At 35.4% G+C, this 13045-nt stretch overlaps 1 long non-coding RNA gene across 5 annotated transcripts in view; it reads left to right on the plus strand.

Annotated features, from left to right (window-relative positions):
* Positions 1-13045, plus strand: part of LOC107314642 — a 95970-nt gene that overhangs the window by 15187 nt on the left and 67738 nt on the right. For all 5 annotated transcript variants that reach the window (XR_001555544.2, XR_001555540.2, XR_001555542.2 and 2 more), the window contains exon 2: positions 233-330. This is a non-coding gene — a long non-coding RNA (uncharacterized LOC107314642). The remainder of the gene's footprint in view (positions 1-232; positions 331-13045) is intronic.

Here is a 13045-nt window from a genome sequence, read left to right on the forward strand (position 1 = left end):
ACTGAATTGGGCCGCAAGTCAAAGAATATGCCTAATATTGAAATGTTAAATATACCAGAATAGTGGATGAAAAAAAAAATTAGCGTTCTTTAAAATGGTTTTGTTTTTCAAGGAAAAATTGTTACAATTTAACATGTGTGTTTTTAATAGATTAATGTAAATAAATTAGATTAGGAAAAGTAATTTTGATTCTCCTTATTGCTATCCTGACTATACCTTTCTGCTTGTACAGATGACTGCAGATAGAAGCTCTTCAGGACATGTGAATTGTGCTTGCTGCTTCAGTGAACATTAGCAGAACATCTACTGCAGACTGGACTTGAAGTCAAGGTATGACTTAATTTGCCCATGCACAAATAAACAAACATAAAGAGTTAAAGTCTGAGAACATCCCAGTAATGGTAAGGGAGTGCCTAAGGGCTAAAAATTCTGATTAGACTCATGCAAGTCACAAATGTTTTGCACCATTTATGCTTTGAAATTCTTCTGCTTTGACATGTGTAGAAATCTCTGAAATTTTGAATATCGAAACACTGCCTCTCTGCTTTGCTTTCTTGGTCTGCTAAAGATAAGGCACCATGTGTTAGGTCACCTGGTGAGAGCCAAATTTGGCCTAAACTGTCTCCATGAAATGGACACGTGTGCCTCCAAGTAGTGAATGTATGAGTAGCCATTGCCAGCTTAACAGATCCTGAATGATAGTTATCCAGATTAATAACATGCTGCTGACAAATAAGTGCTCTAAGTTCTTTGTTAAGGACATAGAAATCTGCACATGAAATTATCTAGAAAAATTAATAATGATGAGAAAAGCTTTCTTTTTGCAATCCCGCAACTAGCTTAGAGCTGGGAATGATGAATGATACGAAAAATGTGAGTAGGAGGTGGCATGTTCTGGAACAGAAAGTTCTCCAGCACACTTCCCCACCTCCCTACGCAATCTCAGTTTTTAGATATGTATGCAAATTCATGGCTACTTGTCTGGTAGTGGAAAGACAGCTGTGGCTCAATATTAACACCATTTTTCTCTTTCTCCTAAAAGTTCTAAAAGGATAAGACTGTGGTATGATCTTTTTCCTTTTAAAAAGGACTCAACTTTTTTAATGTGAGCAGTAGCATAAGTTTCTGAACATTTAGCAGAAGCGTAAGGATGCTGAAAAATACATGCACAAAAAAATCTAAGCAAGGAAAAGACAGTGTTAAAAGTAGTGACGCAGTTGACACCTCTTAATGCAATTATTTACTGTATGTGTTGTTCAGTTTTGCATAAATATGTCTTACTACCCTTCCTGAATCTGCAGTAGTTGGAGAATCATTTTAAAATTTCTTAAATTTTCTTAAAGATCAATACTAGCTAAACCTCCAGGCTATCGTAGTGTCTCTGGTTCGTTCATTCTTAACACTAACGTAATTAGGATGGTCTTCTCAGATTGAACTAGCTAAATAAAATGATAAATATTTAGATATAGTTCTGTGGTTCAGTTTGTTGTACTGTGTAATTGGTTTTAAACAAAACTGTAGAGTGATTTCTTGGTAACGTGACAGAAGTTTATAGTTTATTCCTTTTTATTTTTCCTAGAGGTTTATAGTTTATTCCTTTTTATTTTTCCTAGCTTCCAATTATCTTCCTGTTTGATTTTATAGAGGTTTATATATCAGTCAATTCTAACCTCTTAACTCGATTTTAATAGCTGCCAGAGGTAGCATGTCTCTTCCACTACTTGTCATTTCTTATAGCCATTTACTTCTCTTACCAGTTTCCAGCTCATGTGATGGTTAAGAGGGGAATTTTCTGTGGTTACTCCTTTTTTTTCCTCTTTTTTTTTTTTTTTTGCTATGTTTTTCGCTCATTGTTTTTTAAGATGTGTTGCGTTAGAACGGGGCTGTTTGAAATTGTTGAAGATAAATTCTCGCAGTAAACACTTTGACCAGAAATCCATAAGCCATTTTGGTTCTGTATTCTAATTCAGGAGATGATCTGTCAGAATTAATTGAGAATGCCCTAATGTAATCAAGTCCAGTTCATTAGGCAAACATTTAAATTATTAATTTAAATGCTGGATAGTTCAACAGCATTATGACAGTAACAAATACCAATGTCTTTTAATTTTTAAATTCCTCCTGTGTATAGAATTGCATAACCTACTATAGCTTTTGCAACTAGATATAAATAGTTTTCACCTTGCTAATATTTTGTCTTCTTGTAATCTGTTAAAGTATTCAGCTCAAAAAAGTGTTGTTTGAAATTTGCCTTTTTAAGCACAGAATGCTTAAGATTAATGAAGCATAGGTTGTCATTCTCAATCTTGTAACTCTTCTTGGATTAAGAACACTATAAATTAATGTATAATTATTTAGCATAATCCTAGTACGATAGTATTTTAGCCATTCACACTCCTTCAGTGGTGAGAAAAATTAGTTCATAAAATGAACTAACACTACTTCCATTTTCAATTGCCTTCTACTGCTGTAGTCTAGGACATAGGAATTTCCTGAAAATGCAGTAATTGAGGAGGGAATAAAAGATGAGTGCAACTGGTTAAGGAGACTTGAGAAGCATCAAAGTGAACAGGAGTGACTTTGAGCTGAGGATGCAGTGTATCTTGAAAAGGCTGTGCTCAATCTATCCATTTCAGTTGCTATAAATGCGATGGCTGGTGTCTTTCTACTGAAACTGAGCTAGCAGAAAGTCACAGGAATTTTGAAATGCACTAGATAGAACTGTGAACAGTGGTTACACCTCTGTGATCAGGGGTTGAGCATCTCCTTTCCTGCTGCTTGGTCATTTTCTTCTTGAGTCTGAATCTAATTTTTTGGACTTTGTGTAGTAACTATTACATTTAGCACATTCCACAGTGATTTTTCAGGAGGTGAAGAAATGTATTTCCTTTCCAAATACCTCTGAGCTCTGTTGGTGAACGGTTTGAAGCTTTCTGAATTTACCTGAAAAACTGTCCTTAGGTTACTTAACACAACTCCACAATCACTAATGAAACCCACATGTCATTTGTAACTGTAGTGACAAGAGGAGTACCAACATATAAAAGCTGAGCAACCAGGTGTAGTTCTACTATACTTTTTGTCTCCCTTTTCTATAAAGATATGTTGATATTTTATGCTACAGTTTTATATAAAATTACCTAAGGACGTTATCAAATGAGTGAGCTTTATGTCAGAAATTATTTTAGTTCAGTAAAATAGAGCCTGATCTATTATTATTTTTCTTCCTATACAGTGTCAGATGTTGCAATGAAACGCGTCCTTTAATTATTACTTGAGTTCTGAATATTTCTCCTTCTTCCTCTCTGAGTTACCCATCCTGGCACCTTTAGCAGTGTCCTTTTGCATATCAGGTTTATGTGAAATCCGGGCAATCACAGATTGCTACTGTGTGGCATGTGAAAACGTAGGTACGATGAGTAAATGAGTGGCAGGTGTCTTGGCCATGAATGTCTGGGTATGTGTTGTATCAACTTCAGGACTGACAAGGTATATCAACTTCATATAAAACAAATGGAAGCTGGATGGCTCGCTGCTGTAATTTCTGGAGTATGCTTATTAATAGAGGACCAGCTGTAAAACTATAGTCTTGCCACATGCCACCTTTGCTGCAGAAACTTTAATGCACATTTTGTTATTCAGCATTTTTGATTGCAAGAACTGAACTTGGCATTCAGTTGCATTTCTTTACACTAAGCTTCACGTAGCTTTTAAATATGTTTATATTGTATGCCCAATCTAGTCTTCGATTTTCTACTTTGAAAGATTTTCTAATCTGTTTTTTTTTAAATTATTATATATAATATAACAGTTAAGTACGGCACAGTGTTTTTAGCAGCATCCATTATTTAGTGTGATTTGCTTGTTTCTCGTTATTCATGTTCACTTGAATATTAACAATATTTATTTAGTAATGAGGAAATCTGTGCCGTTTTTCAAATTGCAGCTTGCAGAGGTTAAGTTTATAGAAATGTTTCTTACAAGTTCTGCCTAAAACAGGGTCCTTTCTATCATTATTTTATGTGTTGTTGGAAGGAAAGTAATTTTCTCTGAAAAGACAAAGCTTCATTTAGTACGTGTGATGGACAGAATTAACAAAAAGTGCATTCAAGCTGAATGTTGTGTTTTGAGCTGGGGAAGGATCGTTAAGCAATGCTGAAGGGATGGATTCTACATAAAAATCCTACTAAACAGAAAGTGTGCAGCATCAGAGAAGGCACAGAAACTGAAGTTAGTTTCACAGGTAGAGCAGAGAGTATTGGAAGATGACATAGAAATGTGTGAGCAACATTTTTAGAGAAGTGAATTCAACTGGGCAGAAGTTGTTAACACCAGTTTGGCGTCCAGCTGACACACAGGCATACCAGATCCCATGCTTTTAGTGCAAGACTTGGTTGTCTGCTCTCTGGCAGCCCTCCTTTTAGCATCAATCTCACATACAATGCCAGAAAAAAACCTGTTGATTCCTGCAGATCTGCAGAATCTGTGTGTCAGGGCTAGTTAAGAACATGTGACACATATGGCATAGCAAAAAGACCCATGTGGCAGTGCTCTGCTGCTCTGACAGGTGTCTTGGTAGGATGCACACTGAACAAACCCTGTTTGTTCTTCCATAGCCTCACATCACAAGTCCTCCCTTGTCACTTGAAACATGCACACAATCATCCTTGACCATATGGTTTAGCACATGTACATGCATACCCATTCTGTGACCTGCCAAACATGCCATTTTGCCTTTCTTCACAATGCCCTAGCTTATAGAGTTTCTCCAACAGAGAAATATGAGGAATTTATAAGTAAAATCACTGCCAAATCTGAACTGGGACTAAATTTTATCAAAGTGATGCCAAGCATGGATTTTTATTTACATGGACTAAGCTTTTCTGGACTAGTCAGCTCAAGCTTCTAAAAATATATCAGTAAAATAGGCTGTAACATTCAGTGGAAGAACATGCAGAACAACACTTCAAGACAATGGTGGCAAATTCTGGGTACTTTTCAGAGTAAATATAACTTTACATATATATGGAAATATAAATTTTGGAATGTTTGATTATTTTCCAAACTTTCAAGTGTGATATTTTGCCCAAGTCTGCAGGATTTTTAAATTTGATGGATCTTAGTAACCACATCACTGTTCCCATACTCCTGTACTTGCCTGCAACATGGGAAACAAACTTACTTTTATCACTCTTTGTTCTGTATGCTAAAAACAATCCATGGAAAACATATATCTGAGTCATTTCCATTCCCCCTTGTCTTTCTTGAGTTTTTTGCTTGTAATAGTGCAAAAGCTACAGACTTTATTTCCTGTCTTAACTGCTTTCAGCCCAGCTCCCTTCAAGACAATGGTTCAATTTAAGCTAGTGATGTATTACTATGTCTTTCCTTCAAAATCCAAATGATATCAAGGACAATAATCAAGACTAATGAGATGGCAGTGAAAGCTTAAGCATCTTCCTCCAGTTGTTTCATACCTCTGAACAGAAAGAACTCATTTGACTCCCTAACATCCAATGACTGCTAAATACCATCGATGCTAATCAGCAAACAGTTTAAGAATTTGTGAACAAGCCACAGTTCATATGTTATTCCTGTGTTCAGGCTGGTAGGGCACACCTCTGTATTTAAGTGGGAAACCACAGAAAAATTATGACAAAACTACATCATGAGAAGAAAGTTTTTATTCTTTTCTGTCTCTACCAATTTTCTGAGGAAGATTTGCCTAAATTTCCAAAGGAAGTAAAGAACATCATTTGTATTAGAATTCCTATATTCACAAATTCCTCTGCTGTTTGAAAAATCTAGCATTTAATACTTTTAGTTCTAAATTTTAATATAAAAGTAATGCAAGATTGTTAAATAGCCTTCAAAAGACTTAAGTAAATTGTTATGTATTATTGGATGGCTGTAGATGATGAACTGTAGGCGTGGGGGGAGGTTAAATTGCTTTGTTATGTTTGCACAGCACGCCACTGTCAGTCTCAGGAACAGGACTGGAGAATCCCTAGTTTTAAACACATTACCTGCAACTACTTTTTGTAAGAAGGGTTACTGTTTCCTAGAGGACTAGTGTACATGTCATTGCTGCTTTATATCACTTTGGTTCTAAGTGCATCCAATGTGTTGTATAATAAAATAAATTAAGGTTTGTAAAGGATAACTGAACCACAGAATATTCCCTGGGGTGAGTTTACTTTTAATTGGAGGTCTTTTCTTTATTAAAAAAGAAAATAATAATAATAATAATAATAAAGAGTGGACCTTTTATTTTATTTTTATTTATTTTTACTTTTTAATGATCATTTTCTGCAATAGACCTAAGATCATCATTTTTTGTCCTTTTTGTTTTTGTTGTTGTTTTGTTGTTGATTTTCTTGCTTTCTATTTACCAGCATTTTTCTTATGCGGTTTAAAAGACCTTAGCTTTACTCAAGGGAAAAGCCTCATGCTGAGAAGTAAGGAATCCCAGTTGTATACTTAATCAAAGTGGCATGCTCCGCACTTTGTTTCTGAGTAATTTCCGTAGCTAACTCATGTGATCTGTATGTTTTGCTTGCATGAATCAAATCCAAAGTTTGAAACTGACTCAGTTGTTTTTCAAGCTGACAGGCAAAGGAAGAGGGTTTTGGGGGGAGGCAGGGGGATGGAGTTCAACTCAATTCAGGCTGCCAAAGGGAAACAAAAAAGATTATTTGAAATCTATGTATACCAGGATGAAAGATTAGAGATACCAAACAATAACTGTCCAAACAAATTGTTGATTGGAGTGTCTGTATTAGGTGATGTTTGTAGTCTCTACATGTAGGATGATGGAAAACACAGATTATGGTGGTGAAAGTAGATCAACAATGGACTCTGATTCTTTGTGTTTTTTCCTTTTTTTTTTTTTTTTTTTTTTTTGATAAAGCCCAGGAAATTGTTAGCAACATGCTGGTGGGAAACTGTGGAAAAGAATATAATGTATCAATGGTGCACTTCGTATCCCAAGAGCTGTGTTGGTGGGTGTGGGAATAGCATGCTTTCAATGTGAGCTGTTGCAAGGAGATAGCATTGAGAAATCAGGGCAGAGAGCGGCACAGATTTAGTCTGGGGAACTAAGGGCTTTATCCAGCAGTAATGTGTATAAGGACAGACAATGTAGCACTTTATTTAGTTTAACAATAAAGAACTGTAAAAGGATTTGATAGTAAAGGATTGGCAGAAAAGCTGAATACATCTGCACAGTGCAGTAAGTATTTTTTTTAAAGGTATTTAAATGCTGTATACTTACAACTTGAAACAACAAAACAACAGCAGTTAAAGTTAGCAAGAATAAATGTGATTGTTTTAGAGTAGTGTAATTTAAAAACAATGAAGGTTTATTAGGAAAAGGACCCAGGAGGCAGCTAGTACTTAGTTGAATATGGGAATAAGATGCAAACAGAGAAGCATGTATGTGGAGAAGCAGGGCTGATAGATCTTTATTACAAAGGTCAGTTTTACCTACTGTATTTTGATTTCTGGATAAATTTATGGCCAACATTACTAGGAGATTACCCAAAATGTATTAGTCTCAGTCTTCAGTATATAATTATTTTGGTTTGACATTGAAATGAAAACAAGTTTTGGCTGCAACTTTCAGAAAATACTATGTGTTTGTTGCCACTGCTGATATATTTGGCCAAAGGTATGAGTGGTCAAATAATTCTGTATATCAGTGATAATTCTGCTTTGGGAAAGATTACAGAACAGGAAAATCAATATGAATCTGTCTTTTGCTCTCGTGTCTGGACGCATTCTCTTTCCAGCACAGGAAAATTCTGGCAAGTCAGGTAAAAATGATGAGTAATGTGAAAAGCTTTTCACTTTTGTCATTTGATTATAATGGGGAGAAACTTCAAAGATAAGAGCAAAAGCATCTCAGATGCAAAAAGATCTTACAAATGGGTGTTTAGGTTAAAAGTATGTAGATCTGAGTGGCATTGTTGGTAAAAACATCTACTGAATTGAGAACATACATAGCTAACTGCCTCTGCAGTGTGTGGATCTCTCCCTAAACTTAAAGTACCAAATTTTATTTTATGATTTTGTGACCTGCATGACTTCCATTAGGGAGTAAGCAGAAGCATCTAAACCCATTGAAATTCTTTTAAATGGAAAGATGCCCTCAGGAATCCCTGCTGTTGTGTATGAAAGTACAATTATGTGGTTAACGTTTTGAAACGTAAGTGAATAGCTGCCACTCTGTGTATACTTTTTAGATTAATATTGTATAAAATGCTGGCCACATTGTCAATCACTGGAACAGTGCTTTTTTCACTTTTGATGTTCCAGAATAATATGGCATCTTTCTGACCCCAAAACAGTCTACAGAGGTCTTCAGGCAGCCTGCTAGATATTCTAACACTATACCATTTACTGGGTAAGATTCCTAAAAACTTGAAAGAAAAAGTTTCTACATCTCCATTCCAAATTTAAAAAGCAAACAAAGAAAAAAAAACAAAAATCATAAAATTTGAACAGATAAACGGAACTAATGAAACCATTTTGGCTTAAATTTGCAGAGCAAAATTGAAATGAGAAAGTTGTTTTTCACAGCCTTAAATGCATTTATAAGATGCACCTTATAGCAGCATTCTTTCGATTCCCAGTGAGTAAACAGACCAGATATGTCTATAATCCCGTCGTTTCTAGCTGGACATTCACTACATGTCTGCAGTTGGCAGAAAGGCTAAAGAAAATTAATGAGGAAAAATGTCTTTTGGACTGGGGGAAGGGAGGTTTAGAGGCAAAATTGGGGTGAGTAGAGACTTCTTAGCAACATATTTTCATTTATTTCACTGTAATATCTTTTTTTTTTTTTTTAACTGCATATACTTCAAAGATAATGCAAAATTGGAATTACGAATATCACTGCTTTGTAGTGAATGTATTGCAAGATTCTTAAATAATTAAATTATGTGAGTTCTTAAAATGGAGTGTAATTAGTCATTAATGAGCAAAATCTATTGCTGTGCAGAGTTGATATACTCCACACAGACTGTACTTAAGTTTTACAGGATTTGGTTTAATTTCTAAATGCATATGTGTGGTAAAAATCAACTGTTGTATATCTTTTAAGATAATCCCTACATTAACTAGTAAGTTATACAATATAGCAAATATTTAATTCTACTATGATAAATTATAAATTTGTCAATGACTCAGTTTTCGGCTCCTGTTCAATGAGAATCTTTGTTTAGAAACATGGTTGAGGGAAGGTTTGATGCTAACAAGGATTATTAAGTTTATTAAGTTTAACTGGCTTATGAAGTTGATGGTTTTTCATTCACAAATTCTCATCTCAAATTAACACTACACAAGATCTATGTGAAAAGCGTTGTCATCTAATGGCCCTCAAATCTAAAAACATACTATAGTGCGTATTGTTCTTAATAAACATTAGTGCTAGCAAACGAAATCTTTCCTTTTAAAGTGTATGAGCATAAAGGATAAGGAATGAGTGGAACATGATGCTCTCAGATGAGATCCAGGCAAATGAGCATTCAGGGGTCTACAAAGAAATTTACATTTTTGTACATGGACTGAATTATCTAATACTGATCTGAATAGTTGTCCTGCTGAAATAAGTGAACAGCACCCACCCTTAAAAGCCTTCAGAGTTATGCATATTGCTGATTAATTCAAAACAGTAGTGCCGAATAATAGTGGAAGCTTGTTTGGATTGTTTGTCTAAAAGAATCCTTAATAAGCAGGAATAAAACAGAAATACTAACACAAACTGTTTCATTAAAAAAGCAAGTTTTCTTAATGTTAGCATTTCTGTGAAAAGTTAATCTCAGTTAAGTATATGCCATGTGTTCAAAACTGCGGCTAACATGAATTCATTGTAGGAGTTTGCTCCACAAATTGGTCATTAGAAGCTCTATAGTGAGCGCTCTGTTTGGTGATTTAATTAACAATATTGCAAAGATGGTCTTCTCCAAACTGAACAGCCCCAACTCTTTCAGCCTGTTTTCGTATGGGAGGTGCTCCGGGCTTCTGATCATCTTTGTGGCCTTTCTCTGGACCCACTCAAGTAGGTCTAAGTGTTTCTTACACTGGAAGCCATGAGCTGAACACAGTACTCTAAGTAGGGTCTCACATGAGAGTAGAAAGAGGGAATCACCTCCCTGAACTTTTTGGGCATACTTCTTTTGTTGCAGCCTAGGATACTTCAGACTCATGTCCAGCTTTTCATTCACCAGTACCCTCAACTCTTTCTTTGCAGGGCTGCTTTCTATTCACCCATCACCCAAGCTGTGTCTGTGCTTGAGATTGCACTGATAGGTCCAACTTTTGAGCCTGCCAAGGACTATCTGGATGTCATTCCTCCCCTTCAGCATGTCGATGTCACCCCAGAAACCTGCTGAGGGTGTACTTCATACCTCTGTTCATGTCACTAGCAGAGACATTAAACAGTATTGGTCCCAGTACTGATTCCTGGGGGATGTTACTTGTCTCTGGTCTCCACTTGATTTTCAAGCCATTGACTGCAACTCTTTGAATGCTATCATACAGCCAGTTCCTTATTCACTCTCCATCTGTCAGATCCATGTCTCTCCAATTTGGAGATGAGGATGTTGTGTGAAACAGTGTCAAGTGTTCTGCACAAGTCCAAATAGATTATGCTAGTTTCTCTTCCCTTATCTGCTAATGCTATAACCCCATCATAGACCACCAGATTTATGAGGCACAATTTGCTCTTAGTGAAACCATACTGGCTGTCACCAATCACCTCTTTGATCTCTCTCTGTCGTAGCACAGTTACTAGAAAAAGGATATGCTTCATGATCTTGACAAATACAGGGCTCTCAGAGTCTGGCTGTACTTTCATTCCTTTTCTCCCTTTCTGAAAATGGATGTTTCCCCTTTTATGTCTCATGTGATGAAGAGTGGCTTAGCGACTTCATCTGCCAGTCCCCTGAGGACCCTCAGATGCATCTCATCAGTTCCTTTGGACCTGTGCTCATTCAAACTCCTGAGGTGGTCTCAAATCTGATCTTGCCCTTCAGTGGTCTGTCTTTCATAATTTCAGTTCCTGCCTTTGGTATGACTAGAATGAGACTGGAAAGTAAAGGAGAAAAAAAAAAAAAAAAAAAGTCATCTTTCCTTTGTTCCTCTTTCCTGAAATACAGAAAATTCAACTTTAATACAAGTATTTTGTCTTTTTTACTTTGAAGGTGACCAACCATTTGCACAGGTTGTCCAGAGACGCAAAGTCTCAGTCCTTGGAGATACTTAAAACTAAATTGGATGTGGCCCTCACTAACCTGTGTGGTCCAGAGGTGCCTTCCAAACTAAGTTTTTTTCTTCCTCAATGGTTAAAATGAACATCCATGAAAGCAATGAAATTATAAGTGATTAAAAGAATTTGTTTTTCTTCTGTTATTGGCATCAGTCCATCTAAGAGGTTGAACTTTCAAAATGCAAACAGAGTTCAGTTTTATCAGTGAATAAGAGAATAATACTCAGCATTTTGTCATTCCAAAGTAAGCTTGGTGATACAAGCTCACCAGGCATGGTGTGACTGGTTCATTTGCCTCAACATAAGAACTAAATAAGGAAAAACTGAAAAAAGCTACAAAGGAGAAGAAAGTGGAAACTTCTATAGTAGGAGAATTTAAAATTTCCAAAATAAGGTTTAGGCAACACAGTAAAGACAGAATTTCATGTGTACAAATTAAATACAGAATTATATTAATCGTCCAGTTCAAGAATTTGCATAAAAAAGGACATAAGCTAAGAATACAGTTTTGTGGAAGTGTTGTTTCAATCTAAGAATCATGCGCTTCTGAGGGGAGAGGTTCAGAATGCTAAGTGTTATATTTTTCTGTAGGATCATTCAAATTATTAATAATAGGCACATTGAATATATGGGATGATCAAAAGGAGTTCTGATTTGTGAGTACAGCATAGTCTTTTGTGTATTTTATTCTTCCAGATTTTCATCAGGTCCATAATCTTCTTCATACAGGAATATTCCTGTTGAAGAGGGGGTAACACAATCTCCTTGCACTAGTGGAACATTAGTATTTGATTAGGATGTGTTACCCAAATGCAATCTTGCCCTAAAATGTTGGAAGTTGATGTAAGGGATGAAAACAAGTGGTGGCTGTATATTTGCTGAATTTATTTCTCCTATGTACAGTGAAGGAAACTGTTGCTCTGTTAATTTTGCTTGTATTGTATTCTTCCTTTAAATATTATCAAGCAACTACAGAATAGGAACTTGAATCATTTTCAATATTTTAATGAATAACTATTGATAATTAATCAATTAAGGGTTTTAAAGTTTGGTGGTGTTTTTTTTTTTTCCAGAGGATCCTTTGAAAGTCACTATGAAATTGCAAAGCATTATTACTCAACTATTTAGTAACGATTAAATCTAAACCAATATAGTTCTAACGCTTAAAAACTGGTAGATAAGCTGTTTTCTTGGCAATGTTTGCAAAACACACATACTGAAAAATGTCTTGTTTTTAAATTTATGTTAAACTGGTAGCAAAAATACATATGGTTACTTTCACTGCTGAAGATGTGCTGCTGTGTGTTGATCATCCTTTAGTGCATTTTGAATGATAGTTAGTCTGTGGGGACCAGTGAAGACCTCCAATTAATTATTACTGGAGAACATGAAATCATAAACAAAATTCCTTGTAATAAATTTTTAAAATGAGATTGCATGTTTTATTTACGGTACTGGTCCATTTTGGGGCTTTAAATCTATGAACGAAAACAAACATGCTTTTTATCAAACTGAAATAAAAAATATCAATAGTATTTCTTTCTTATCAAAGTAGGACACAATATATGAACTGGACTTCTAAATAACTGCAGGAAGAAAAGCAAGGGAACAGGAAGAAAAGATTTAGTTTTCTCTTTTTCGTAAAAAGTAATTGAAAATATATATAAACAATATGGAAAATAGCAAATGCTTCAAAGGTAAGAGAGAGTTATTAATCATTAAGGTAGCTGATATGAAGGAATTACTTTATAGGAAGTGTTTATTAAAAATAGAGAT

The sequence above is a fragment of the Coturnix japonica genome, chromosome 5 (genome assembly GCF_001577835.2).
Source record: "Coturnix japonica isolate 7356 chromosome 5, Coturnix japonica 2.1, whole genome shotgun sequence".
In the NCBI taxonomy this organism is placed as follows: Eukaryota; Metazoa; Chordata; class Aves; order Galliformes; family Phasianidae; genus Coturnix; species Coturnix japonica.